This window comes from Callospermophilus lateralis, chromosome 4 (assembly GCF_048772815.1).
Source record: "Callospermophilus lateralis isolate mCalLat2 chromosome 4, mCalLat2.hap1, whole genome shotgun sequence".
Classification (NCBI taxonomy): domain Eukaryota; kingdom Metazoa; phylum Chordata; class Mammalia; order Rodentia; family Sciuridae; genus Callospermophilus; species Callospermophilus lateralis.
In genome coordinates this window covers 17,059,495-17,072,056 of record NC_135308.1, presented here as the reverse complement: position 1 = coordinate 17,072,056, position 12,562 = coordinate 17,059,495, and positions in this window count along the sequence as shown.

Sequence of the window (12,562 nt, the reverse complement as noted above, 5' to 3'; positions counted from 1 at the left end):
TTTAGTGGATAAATTGTAGGTCAGAAGAGAGTGGAATGAAATATTCAAAGTGTTGGGGGGGAAAAATCCTGTTACTGGAAGCATAATACACCTGGCAAGTCCATCCTTCAGAAATGAAGGAGAGATGAAGAATTTCCAAGACAAACAAAAGCCACAGATGTTCATCACCACGACACTGCCTTTCAAGAAATGCTAATGGAAATGACTTAAGTTGAAGTGAAAAGATGGTGACTAACAACATGAAAATGGATGAAAGTAGAATACTGTAGGGGTACAAATATATTCAAAATCAGATTACTCTAATACGCTCATAACAGTCCAAAAAGCATTTTTAATTCTAGTATAAGTGTTAAAAAACAAAAGCATGAATAATAACTATAGTTATAATAATTTCATAATAGATGCATGATTTTTAAAAGATGTAAAGTGAATCATCAATAGTATAAATGTGGGGGAGGAGATGTTAAAGTGTGGAGGAGTATTTGTTTGCGTTTGAAGCTATCATAGTTTTAAATAAATTATTACTGCAACATATTTTTTTGTAAGCGCTATTGTTGTGGTTTTGGATATGAAGTATCCCCCTAATAGCTCTTATGTTAAAAACATGATATCTAACATAGCAATATGTAGAGGAGGAAAGATTAGATTATGAGAGCTATAATCTCATCAGTGGATTAATCCATTTGATGGGTTAATAATTTAGATGGACTACTGAATGTTAACTGTAGGTAGGCAGGTAGGATATGGCTGAAGGAGGTGGGTCATTGGGGCATGCCTTTCAAGTGTATATTTTATCCCTGATGAAAGAAAAAAACTCTCTGCTTCCTAGTGCCCTGTCCTGAGCTGCTTTCCTCTGCCACACCCTTCTGTCATGATGTTCTGCCTCACCTCAGGCCAAAAGCAATGGAGTTGGCCATCTACGGACTGAGACCACTGAAACTATGAGTGCCAAATACACTTTTCTTCCTCTAACTGTTCTTGTCAGGTGTTTTGGTAACAGATGCAAAAAGCTAGCTAAAACACATAGAGTGGAATTGTGGTCTTCAGAGTTTTGCAGGTGGGAACAGGGAGATGTTAGTCAAAGGATGCAAAATTTCTATTAGGATGAATAATATCTAGAACTTGTATATTTTGATCACTGTAGTTTAACAATAAGGTATTATATACTTGAAAATTGCTGGGATAGGTCATAAAGATTCTCAACCTGAAAAATGATAAGTATAAGGTGATAGATATGCTAATTAATTTGGCATAATCACATCACAGTATATACATATATCAATGTTTATCATACTGCATGCCATATGTACAATTTTTGCTTATCAATTATAAATAAAGTGGGGTGGGGGGGACAAAAATCTCTCTTTCCATACTATACATACCAAAAAAAAAAAAAAAAAAAAAAAACCAGCATAGAATGTCAGCCTTTGAAGCAGACGGTCTTCAAAGAACTTAGCTGGGAACTGATGGTAAGCTAGCCCTTGCCAAAGGCTTGCTGGAAACATTAGGTATTTCAGAAAGCCAGTTAGAGATCTGTTGATCACTCATTCATTCCTAAATGCTAACCTTTATCTTTTTTTTTTTTTGTTAAGATAACATAAACCCCATTTTCAACTCCTCATAGAAAAGTTTTTAGTAAGTTAAATTTTATAATGTTTTTCTTTTGTTCTCTTTTCCCTTTTTAAAAAAAAAATATAAGGCTACATGGCAAAGATGTTTTTTGTTTTTTTTTCTACCTATGGAATCCACTTTGGCTTCATATTCTTCTCCACCTTCAACTTCTTCAGTTAATAAATCCCCAGTGAATGCTTCTCTATCCTCTGCAAGTGGAGCTGAGAACATTGCCGGATATGTCACTCAACACTCTATACAGACAGGTGTTTATAACTATATTCATCCCTGCAGCCAGTTTCAAAACAATTGTCTATAAATAAAATTGTTTTATTTCAAAAGATGAAAACTATGTAATTCATGGCGATTTAATTTTTGCCTTTCCTATCAGGGCATGGAGAGCTAAATTCAGTGCACATTTTCTATAAATGATTCATTTCCCACTGTGCTGAGGAAGATCACAGATTGGTGCCACTGGAAATTCATGACCTCCAAACTCCACAATCCCCCCTCTCCCCTGAGCCTGGCAATCATCCAAGTATTTCCCTATTCATCTCTCTTCATTCCATAATTCTCAACTCAACGTCCCTCCATCCATCTAGCCCAAATCATCTCCTGCTTTCACTCTTCTATTTCTTAGAAATAAAATAGTTAGCAGCTCTCTTAAACTTGCCCTATACCTTTGCTTCAAATTTTTGTTCTTGTTTTCCTATTTTTGCAACAAAAGAGGGCCTTCTCCTCCTCCCGTTCTTGGCTATCCCCTTAACAGCACCAGGGATAATAAATAGTAAACATCTCTCATTAAATATTTAGCAGGTGCAGCCAATGTGCTATGCGTTTTATGAGAATGTTCCTTTCTTCCTGACATTCAGCTCGCTGCTCACCCTGATGCACTATGCTTTCTGCTCTTGCTACTGCACTGAAATTGTTTATTTTGCGGATAAATAAATCTTTGTTTTTAAATCCTACAGGGATCTTTTTCGAATATTATCTCATTTGATTTCTCTAGGGCATTTGACATCTTCATTCACACATCTTGAAATTTTCGCCTCCCTTGTCCTTCATGCTCCAATAGGTGCCAGATATCTTCTGTCCCCTCCCTCAGATCCACTGTCCCAGGGAGGCTGTGTTGCAGGGATCTTATTATTGACAGGTTCCTGGATCTCTGGCTTCCAGTTAGATTCAGCCAATGGAATCCTGGCAGGAAATTAGAAAGAGGGAGGAGAATGAGGTTGTCTTTGTCCCACCGACTGTTTTAAGGGCAAATTTAAAAATTTAAAATAGTAGGTTTTCAACTTGGACCAGAATAAACATTGAAAGGCTCTACTTGCCCACAGAAACTGGGGAAAAAGGGTAGTATTTTTGTGTTTCAAAGAGATGGCTCCCAACTCCTTGAGAAAGACATTCCCGGGTCATAAAAAGTGTCAAGAGTCTTATTGAGCTTCTAAAAGATTTACACAGATTTCAGAGACAGAAAAAGAATTTTAAATTGCAAGCTTTATAAAGTAAGGGCTCTAAGAAATGAGGGGGCGGGGGGCAGTGCGTGACTCTTCCCTTATTTTCAACAGGAAAAATTAAGGCTCTTATTTTAAATTTTAAATTCTGGTCCAAGTTGTAAACCTACTTTTTTTTCATAAAAATGTGAAGAATATGAGGGACAAAGCCAATCAGCTAACAGAAATGGTAATACCAATTACCAGATGAATCTATGATGAACTACATACAAGAGAGGCCCCTTACAGGATGGTTGTCTGTCCTAATAAAGCTGAAATGTTCACAGTCTGCCATGCCACCAACTCACTTCTCCATATATATCCTTTAAACTTTTTTCACAGGTGAGAAGGTACAGTGGAGCTCAATGGTAGAGCACTTGCCCAGAATGCAAAAAATAAAAATAAAATAAAATAAATTCATGGGAATTTAAACAATAGGTGTACAGGTATGTTTGTAATCTAGATACTTCACAAAATAAAAATTTGAGGATATAGGAAAACTTGAAATAATGCCAAGCAGCCAAGCACACAGTGAGTTTAAAAATGATTACTATCTTTAATATCATCTATGATCGTACATATTTTTATACTAAGTACATATGGTTTTATGTTACTTAGGCAACGGACATCAGTCACAGATCTACAGAAATGACACATTGAATCTAGTGCTACTTAATCCTTTCTATTACATCTTACTATATTAGACTCTCTGTCTGTCTTCTAAGACTTCCCAACTACTACAAGGTTCTATACCTGAATTTAAAATCATATATTCAATATCATGCATCATGTAAATAATGCAAACCATGTGTGGATTTTATAGATGCTGTAAAAGGTCAAATTTATTAGTAAAAGTTCATCATTCTAGATCTTTATGATCACACAGCCCAGTCCCAACTTGGAACTGATCAAGAAACCAAGACTCAGAAAGACATGACAAGTGACTTATCAAAAACTGAAAAACTACTCTTCTTATAGTCATTATTTATCAGACAATACATATATATAATTTGACTCTTTCTTAATTATATAAGTCAAAGATAGTTGACATTAAAGTACTTTCAATAAGATTTTTTTTTTAAAGAAAATTCTAATGTTGGCCTGATATTTTTTCTTTATTGCAGTGAAATAAACAGGAAAGCAGTTAAAGAAGCATTCCTACCTCATTGAATGCAGGGACTCGATTTTGCTTAAGGCACAGCAGGGCCAATTCACCAGAAGATTTTCCTCAAGCACAAAGAACAAAGCCAGGGTTTTTAACTACATGAACACTCCTAGCAGGTGTAGCCTCTGGAATCAGCATAGCTTTCAAATTCTTCTTGGAAAGGGTTTACCTGCACCATTTCTAGCAATTCCCTGTAGCTCTGGCCTCATACAAAGCAGTACCTGGGAGCCTCCAAAGCAAATGAAGACTAACCTTCCTCCATACTGAACAAGACGGGTGGCATTCCCCATGCCCTCTTTCCTGGATCAATCTACTGGTAAGTAACTGCATCTTGAAGCAGACGGCGGCTCTGGGACCTCTTATGCTGGCAACAGAAAATGGACACGCCCTGTGCCTTCCTTCTTTGCTTCCCCTGCAAGAAGAATGTGAGACTTCTGGCCACTTGAACAAGAGGATGGACATCCCTGCACCTTCTTGCCTAGCTCACTCCATGATAAGTCCAGCCCTGACATCTGTCCCTGAAAGAGGTTGCAGTCCTCTTTCCAGCAATAATGGGAGAGAGAGTTCACCAGTGCCTTCTTCTCAAACTCGCCCTGAAGTAAACGTCTGAAATGTCCTATCGGAAGGAGACTGGGGAACCTCTCCATCTAGAAAGGGAGCGTGGATGCTCCCAGCTTCCTTCTGGGCACCAGACCAGAAAGCTCCCTCTGAAATGAGCGTCTGAGGCTTCTCCTTTCCTGAACTGAAGAGTGGGAACTCCCCCCCCCAAACTTCTTTCCTGGCTTGCTTCAGCAAGAATTCCAGTGTTGAAATCTGTCCCTGAACACAGGTTGGCGTCTTCCACCAATACAAATGGGGGACACAGCTCTCCCTCTCTTTTATTCCCTGGCTTATTCCAGCAGTAAATCCAGGTATGCAAACTCTTTCTGGAAGCAGTTCCAATGTGCATCAAAGGCTCAATTTTTAGAGACCCCACCCAAGGGACTGGCCTCTAAGAGTTGATGGGACTGAGAGTTGATAGGACTCTGCATCCCTGATTCTCCTGGAATACAGGGATCAAAAAGTTGATATTTAAATCTGCAAATATTCATCAGAAATCTTCCCCAGTCCAAAGTGAGCAGTCAGAGCAAGGGTACAGTCAGCTGGTACTAATTCTCTCTCTGAAGTGTGTAATAATGAGTTCGAGTGTGAAATAACCTTGGCCCTCCTCTTTTCTTGTGAGGGAAACTGGAACACATATCTAACATCCCAGTTGCTGAGATGGGTTGTGGCTCAGTGGTGAAGCATTTGTCTAGCGCCTGTGAGGCTCTGGGTTCAAACCTCAGCACCACATGGAATGAATGAAAAAAATAAAGCTATAAAAAGATTTCATTTAAAATAAATAAATAAAAATAAAAACAACACTTAACTATTCTGCCTACCAAGAGATTGACTTTACAACCCTTTCCCAAGGGACTGGGTTCTATTCTATCATTCTCAAGGTAATAGCCTGACTTGGCATTCACTAATCCTCTAGGGGCCACTAAGAATAAATAGAGAAGGTTGGACAAGCCCAAAGAGTTTAATGGCACCTAGAATCTCTGTCTGTGCTATTTGGAAAGGAACATCTCCTACACGGGACAAGTCTAATAAGACTGGGAGAGGTGGTTGGTCAATCAGAGGAAGAGATTAGTGAGCTTAAAGACAGATCTTTGAAATTAATTCAATCAAAAGAATGATTAGGAACTAAAATGACAGGAGAAATTAAAAACAATGAAGATAGCCTAAGAGACTTGTGAGATGCCATCCATCAATTTAATATATGCATTATAGAGTTCAAGAAAAAGACAGAAAACATTTCAAGAAATAATGACAGAAAGTTTCCAAGCCCGGACAAAAAAAAAAAGAAATCTACATTCAGGGAAGTTCAGAGACACCTCATAGGATGAATCCAGTAAAAAGCACACCAAGGTGCATTATAGTAAAAACAGGAGAAGTTCAAGAAAAAGAGGAAATGTTGAAAACTGCAAGAGAAAATCAACTTTTTACATGGAAGGGAACTCCCGTAAGATAAGCAGTGGATTTTCTCAACAGAAACCCTGCAGGTAAGAAGAAAGTGGGATGGTGTATTCAAAGGGAAGAATAAAGGTTATCTACCAACCAAGAATGCCATAAACAGCAATCCTCTACCTCAAAAATGAAAATCCTAAAAAATTTCTCAAACACAAACTGAAAGAATTTATCATTGCTAGACCTAGCTTACCAGAAATGCTAAAAGAAGTCCTTTGTACTGAAGGAAAAGATCATTAAGTTCAACAAGAAAATATTATAAAAATCTAAAACTGGTAAAAAATAAATATATGGTCAAAATCAGAACATTCTAACTCTATAAGGTAGTATGAAAGTAAATTATATCTCTAGTATGAAGATAAGAAGACAACACTATTAAACACAACTGTGACTATAATAGATTGTTAAGGAACACAAATTAGAAAAGATGTAATGTGTGACATCAAAAACAAATCGGGGATGCAAAAGTGTATTTGTTCCTGCAACGTGATCAGATTTAAGCTTCAAGTTGTTGTCTGCTTAAAATAGCTGGTAATTATTATGTTTTATGGAAGCCTCATGGTAACTACAAAGCAAAAACACTTAGTAGACACACAAAAGATAAAAAGAAAGGGTTCAAAGTGTTCCATTACAGAAAATCACCAAACTTCAAAAGAAGAGAGTGACAGAGGAAAAAAAAGAATAAAGCATCTACATATTAACCAAAAAAGTTAACAAAATGGCATTAATGTTATATCAATAATTACCTTGAGGAAATGGATTCAATACTCTGATCAAAGGCATCAAGTCAGCTGGGGTTGTAGCTCAATGGCAGCATACATACCTAGCATGCCTAAGGTCCTGGGTTTGATCTCCAGTACCAGAGAGAGAGAGAGAGAGAGAGAGAGAGAGAGAGAGAGAGAGAGAGGAACAACAGGACATCAAGTGGCTGAATGGATTAAAAAAATAAAAACAGGGCTGGGTTGTGGCTCAGTGGTGGAGCACTTGTCTAGCGCCTGTGAGGCTCTGGGTTCAAACCTCAGGAATGAATGAAAAAAATAAAGCTATAAAAAGATTTCATTTAAAATAAATAAATAAATAAAAATAAAAAACAACACTTAACTATTCTGCTTACCAAGAGATTGACTTTACAATAGCCTTTGACAACAACCAAAAAGAAAACCTATAAAAATAGAAAATTTAGGTCATTATATTATGATAAACGGGTCAATTCATCATCCACAAGATGCTGGTTTTGCAGGCATGAAAAATCTCAGAGTCATCACTCCTCAGTCTTTTGGTCAAGACCAAGTCCAGCCAAGAGTCATGAGATCATGGAGGCTTCTTCTGAGATTGCAAAGAAAACCTCTAAGGCCAGACAACTGGTGGCAGAATTAATCCCTGACGGTGCCTGGATAGGACAATATGTGTGAAACTGCAAGAGTGGAGCCAATACTACAGCACAGGCCCCAGAAAGTGAGGGGTGCCAGCTACAGGTACTATCTGTCAAGGGAAGATGCAGGCACCATGCAAATCCAACCAAGAGAGTGGACACGTGGAGACCTTGGACTTGGATTTTTGAGCAATCCTGAAGAATTGGTTTTGGAGACATGAACTGAATGTATTTAACATTATGAGATGGGCATGAGCCTTTGTGAGTCAAGGGCAGAGTACTATGGTTTAGATCTGGAATGTCCCCAAAGGCCATTTGTGTTTAAGGGTTGGTCCCTAGTCTGTAGTGCTTTGCGGGTAGGGTGGAACTTTTCTTTGTGGGTTGGGTCTAGTGAGCAAACTTAGTCACTGGGGACATACCCTCTAAAGGAATTATGGTACCCGGGGCTCTTTCTTGTGTCCCAGCAGTAAAGTGAAGAGTTTGTTATGCCGAACATTCCCACTATGATGTGCTGCCACTTCACAGGACCAAAAGCAAAGGGGCAACTGACCATGAATGGAAACCTCCAAAACTGGGCGAAACCAAACCTTTCCTCTTTCTAAGTTGGCTATCTCGGGTATTTTGTTAAAGTAATGGAAAATTGACTAACACAGTGTAACAGCGATGCTTATACATTGAAGGATTAGCTATTTATTCCAGTCTTCACAGTCTAGCTTTGTTTGTGAAGTTTCAAAAATTCTAAGGAGGTTGATTATTATGCTCTCTGAGGCTATGGTCACTGCTGCTATTTCAGCAGTTGATGGCACCCTCCATCAAGTTTGCCCCAAGTCCATGGTTTCTGTGTTGTCACTATTTCAGCAGAAGAGGGCACTCCAAGCCCACATTTGTCCCAATCTGCAGTTGGTATGTTGTACAAAATGGATTTGGAAATTACCTAAAGAGGGAATCAGTCCTCACTAGGTCTGTGAGGCTCCACGTGAAGTTGGAATGGCCCCAGACCCCTTATCCAGTCACTGTCATGTGATTGAGTGTTCATAGGATTTTGCCCACAGTTGAACCTCAACATGGAGAATCTGGCCCTAGCTCTAAAATAATATCTTGGGCTTATCATCCTCTCCTTCGTCTTTGTGGACAATGACTCACCATTTTGTGCTGCTTTGGGTTAGAAGAGTGATGAGGTGGGCAGTCCCATGACTATGGTGGTTTCCACAATAATGGGTCACACAAGGGACACAGAGCTCATTGAGACCAGCCCAGCATAGAAGCAATGCCTATACTGCTATGAACTGTTGTTATGGTCTATTCATGGCCCATAACCACTGAATCTGGGTAGAGGTGATGTAGGTCAAAATAGAAGTCCATCCCACTGAGGCTTCAGGTCAGGTGCAATGGTAGAGCCAGAGACTCCAACTGTAGGCAGAGGCCTAGGGACAGAGGTTATTGGGTTCTTCTCAGTATTAGGCCAAAAAAAAAAAAAAAAAAAAAGTTCCAAGGCAAGGTCCTGCCCAACAGATGGTGCTTTTCTCCACATTGTGTGAGGTTGGAGGAGGGATGTCAAGGTAGCTCCTTGGCCACCAACGCTGACCCTAAGCTGGGTCACATTTAAAGTTCAAGGTCCCAGGGACTGGCCCAATCCTACAGGTACACTCCAGAGCCGCACTATGGTCACTGGGGATATAACAAGGACTAAAAGGCTGTTTGGGGGGGGAAAAAAAACAAAACTGACTCTTCACCTGCCCCAGCAAGTGTCCAGTGGACAGGATAACTAACAGCAGGATAAAATCTTGGCATCTCTGCCTTCATTTTGCATCTGTCTCCTTTGTTCTGAGTCAATCTCTCCGGCAGTCACCTTGGGTTTCAGGAACAGCAGGTTTCATCAATAAACATCTTATAATGAGTCCAAACTGCCCCCCGGGCAGTAGCACATTTCTTATTGCTGTGACAGGACCCTGCCTGAGCAATCCTGACAAGTGACCAGCCAGACCACAGTTTGACCAAGACTGCTTGGTTATACATGCTTCTGGTCGGCTTGCCCATCATCTGGGAGTTCCTGCCAGCACCCTTAAAGACAGGGCTGGAAATGTCCATCCCCTTGTCTTCCTGACATGGCTTTTTTCTCTTTCCATTTGGTTTTTGGGGTGAGTGTCCAGACCCAACTTGGGATCCCTGGAGTTGGGCCTCTGACCTAAGACTCTGGAAACCTTGGCGCATGCTAGAACACAAGTCTGTCTGGCTAAGGGTGTGGGGTTCTGCCTGGCTCCAGGGCAGGTCCAGAGGTTTCTCAGGCACTGATCTGGGGGCAGGGGCCATAGGATTCTGCCCAGTACTGGATTTCACCATGGTGGGTCCCACCCTGAGTTCCAAGTCCAAGGCCTGCTCTTTATTACCATCCCTCACCCAAGCCGGTCAGCACTCTCCACAGGTGCTGCCTACCACTGGGGGAGGTGACCCAGGCAACTCTGTCCTTTCTGCCTTCTTCTTCAACCCTATCTTTTCTTTGCTAAGACCAGATACTGCGTTCTCTCACTTGGTTTCCATAGCTCTTGTGAAGGTCATTTCAGGTGGGAATAGCTGTTCAAATTGATGTTTCTGTAGGGCGTCACTCATTCACCAATCAAACTAATCATAGTTATTTCGAATTCCCCATCTGATAGCTCCCAAATCCCTACCATATCTGAATAGGATTCTGATATTTGCTTTGTCTCTTCAGGATTGCTTTTCTTTGTGCTCCAGCATGTTTTTTAAATTTTCATGTTGAAGGGTGGGTGTTAGTGTGTTGGATCTCAGGTACTGAGGTAGGTAGGCCTTAGCTTTGTGTTTTTCTGCCTAAACATTCTGCTGGGTTTACTGCCTTCCTGTAGCCCTGGGTTTCTGGGACTCTAATTTCCTTTGGTGTCCTTGTTTTTGCCTAACAAATTTTCAGTTTTTCAGCCATGATTCTGTTGTACATAATAGCCCTGTTGGTATAGAGATGCATTCTGAAGTCCTATAATGAGACCCAATCTTTTAGGGATCCTGTGCCCTAGGATCTGACCTTCAGAAGTACTTCTCAGTCCCCCCCCCCGCCCCCCACGGGGAGGCAGGGATGCTAGAGGGGATTAGAATCAGGTATTTTTCTTCCCTCCTTTTAGCTGGGCTCTTGTACAGTAATTTCCCTGGAGGGAAAAGGGAGAACAGAATGCCCTGGGCTTACATCAAAATGGTTATTTTTCTCCTCCCTCTGACAGAAGCACAAGGGGATTATTCTTCAGTCTTTGGTGACAACCTGGTGAGTTTCTGGAGGCAAAACTCCCAGCAGTGCACACACCCTCCCCTGAGACTCACCCCCCAACCTGCCCGCAAGAACTTCTCGACTCTGAGCCTCCAGGAATCCATCAGTGACAATTCTTCAGATTCCTAAAAATAGTGGCTTCCTCTACAGTCTCCTAATCCTGGAGGTTAGTTCCCAGGATTAAGAATAAGCTGTGATTCTCTGTATTCATCTGTCTCTCTGCTTGTCAGGGTGACAGATTGCCTTGTGACCTCAATTTTCTGCTGGTTCTCAAAGCAGTTGTTTAATTTCAGTTTATTCTTTTTTTTTTCCTGGTTGAAATGGGAAGAATAACTCTAAACTTCACCCATTGGAATGGAAACCAGAAATACCGGTGGTAAACAAATTTTAAAACAGATATATTAAACAAATAAATCCTCCACTTGTAGCCAGTAGTCCCTGAAGTCAGCTCTTCAGGGAAAATGAGGAAACTAAGAACTTTTATTCCTTTTTTCTACCTTTGTAAGAGAGAGAGGGGGGGTGTTTTCTCTTTCTTTTCCAAAAGGGAACAAAGAATCAGCTGCCAAACATCATGTTATAATTTTAACTAAAGGTAAGTTAGCACATTCTATGTCTTTAAACCAGACATACTAATGCAAATGCTTTAAATGGTTTCAAAAACATGAACACCACGCATGTGTCACAGAAGCTGTCCTTCCTATCGTTATTATTACCTCTTTGTACCTCTCGGCCTCTCATTTGCATGGTGAGGAGGATGCTCAGCTGCAGTTTAATCATTGATCAGCTCTACTCTTCTCCCCTGTGCAAAACCTGGATGTACTCAGATATTGGCTAATAGGTTTAAATGAGCACTCGACTGGAGGCTGTAGAGTGTTCCAAGCCCAGTGACATCTCAACCCTTGGTATCAGACGTCATGCCCTCAGACACCAGGATCCCTAACTGACCTTACTCTCCCTGAACCACAGCATCCGGATCTGGTAGTTTCCCATGACAGTTCTCACTGGACATCCTCAAAGCCTTCTTCCATTGTATCAGTGATCACAGATACAAGTCTCAGATTTTTAAATTTGCTAATCTCACTTGTAATATTCTAATTCTAAGTGCAAAATATCCAGAATTAAGAGAGCAATTGCTATAACTCTTGAACACGTCCTCTCCCATATACTAACTGAAATGCCCCAGATCCCATTCCCATTATTTTTCTCCTGGCCTTTCCTTACCCACATCCTGTCAAAAATTTATCTGGCAAGATCTGCTCTGTTTCATTCCTCCATGTAGTGGTGTCCTGGTTAATTTGGGGAAAGTAGCAAAAATGAGAAAGGTCAATAGTATGAAAAAGAGCTGTTCACATTCACTAGTAATCAGAGAATTGAAAATTAGAACACTGAACTGTCACCATGGATAAATAAGATTGGCAGACACTGGCAACTGCCAACACCAACTGTCAATCAAGACATAGGGGAAACATGGGAATTCTACATAAGAGGATAAATCTGGTAGTGCTGAGGGAAATTAGGTCTACTAATTCTGCCCCTCAGCACATTGCATTCCTGCAATCCATCCCAGCAAAATCCTCATGATAATCTTCAGACATAATGGA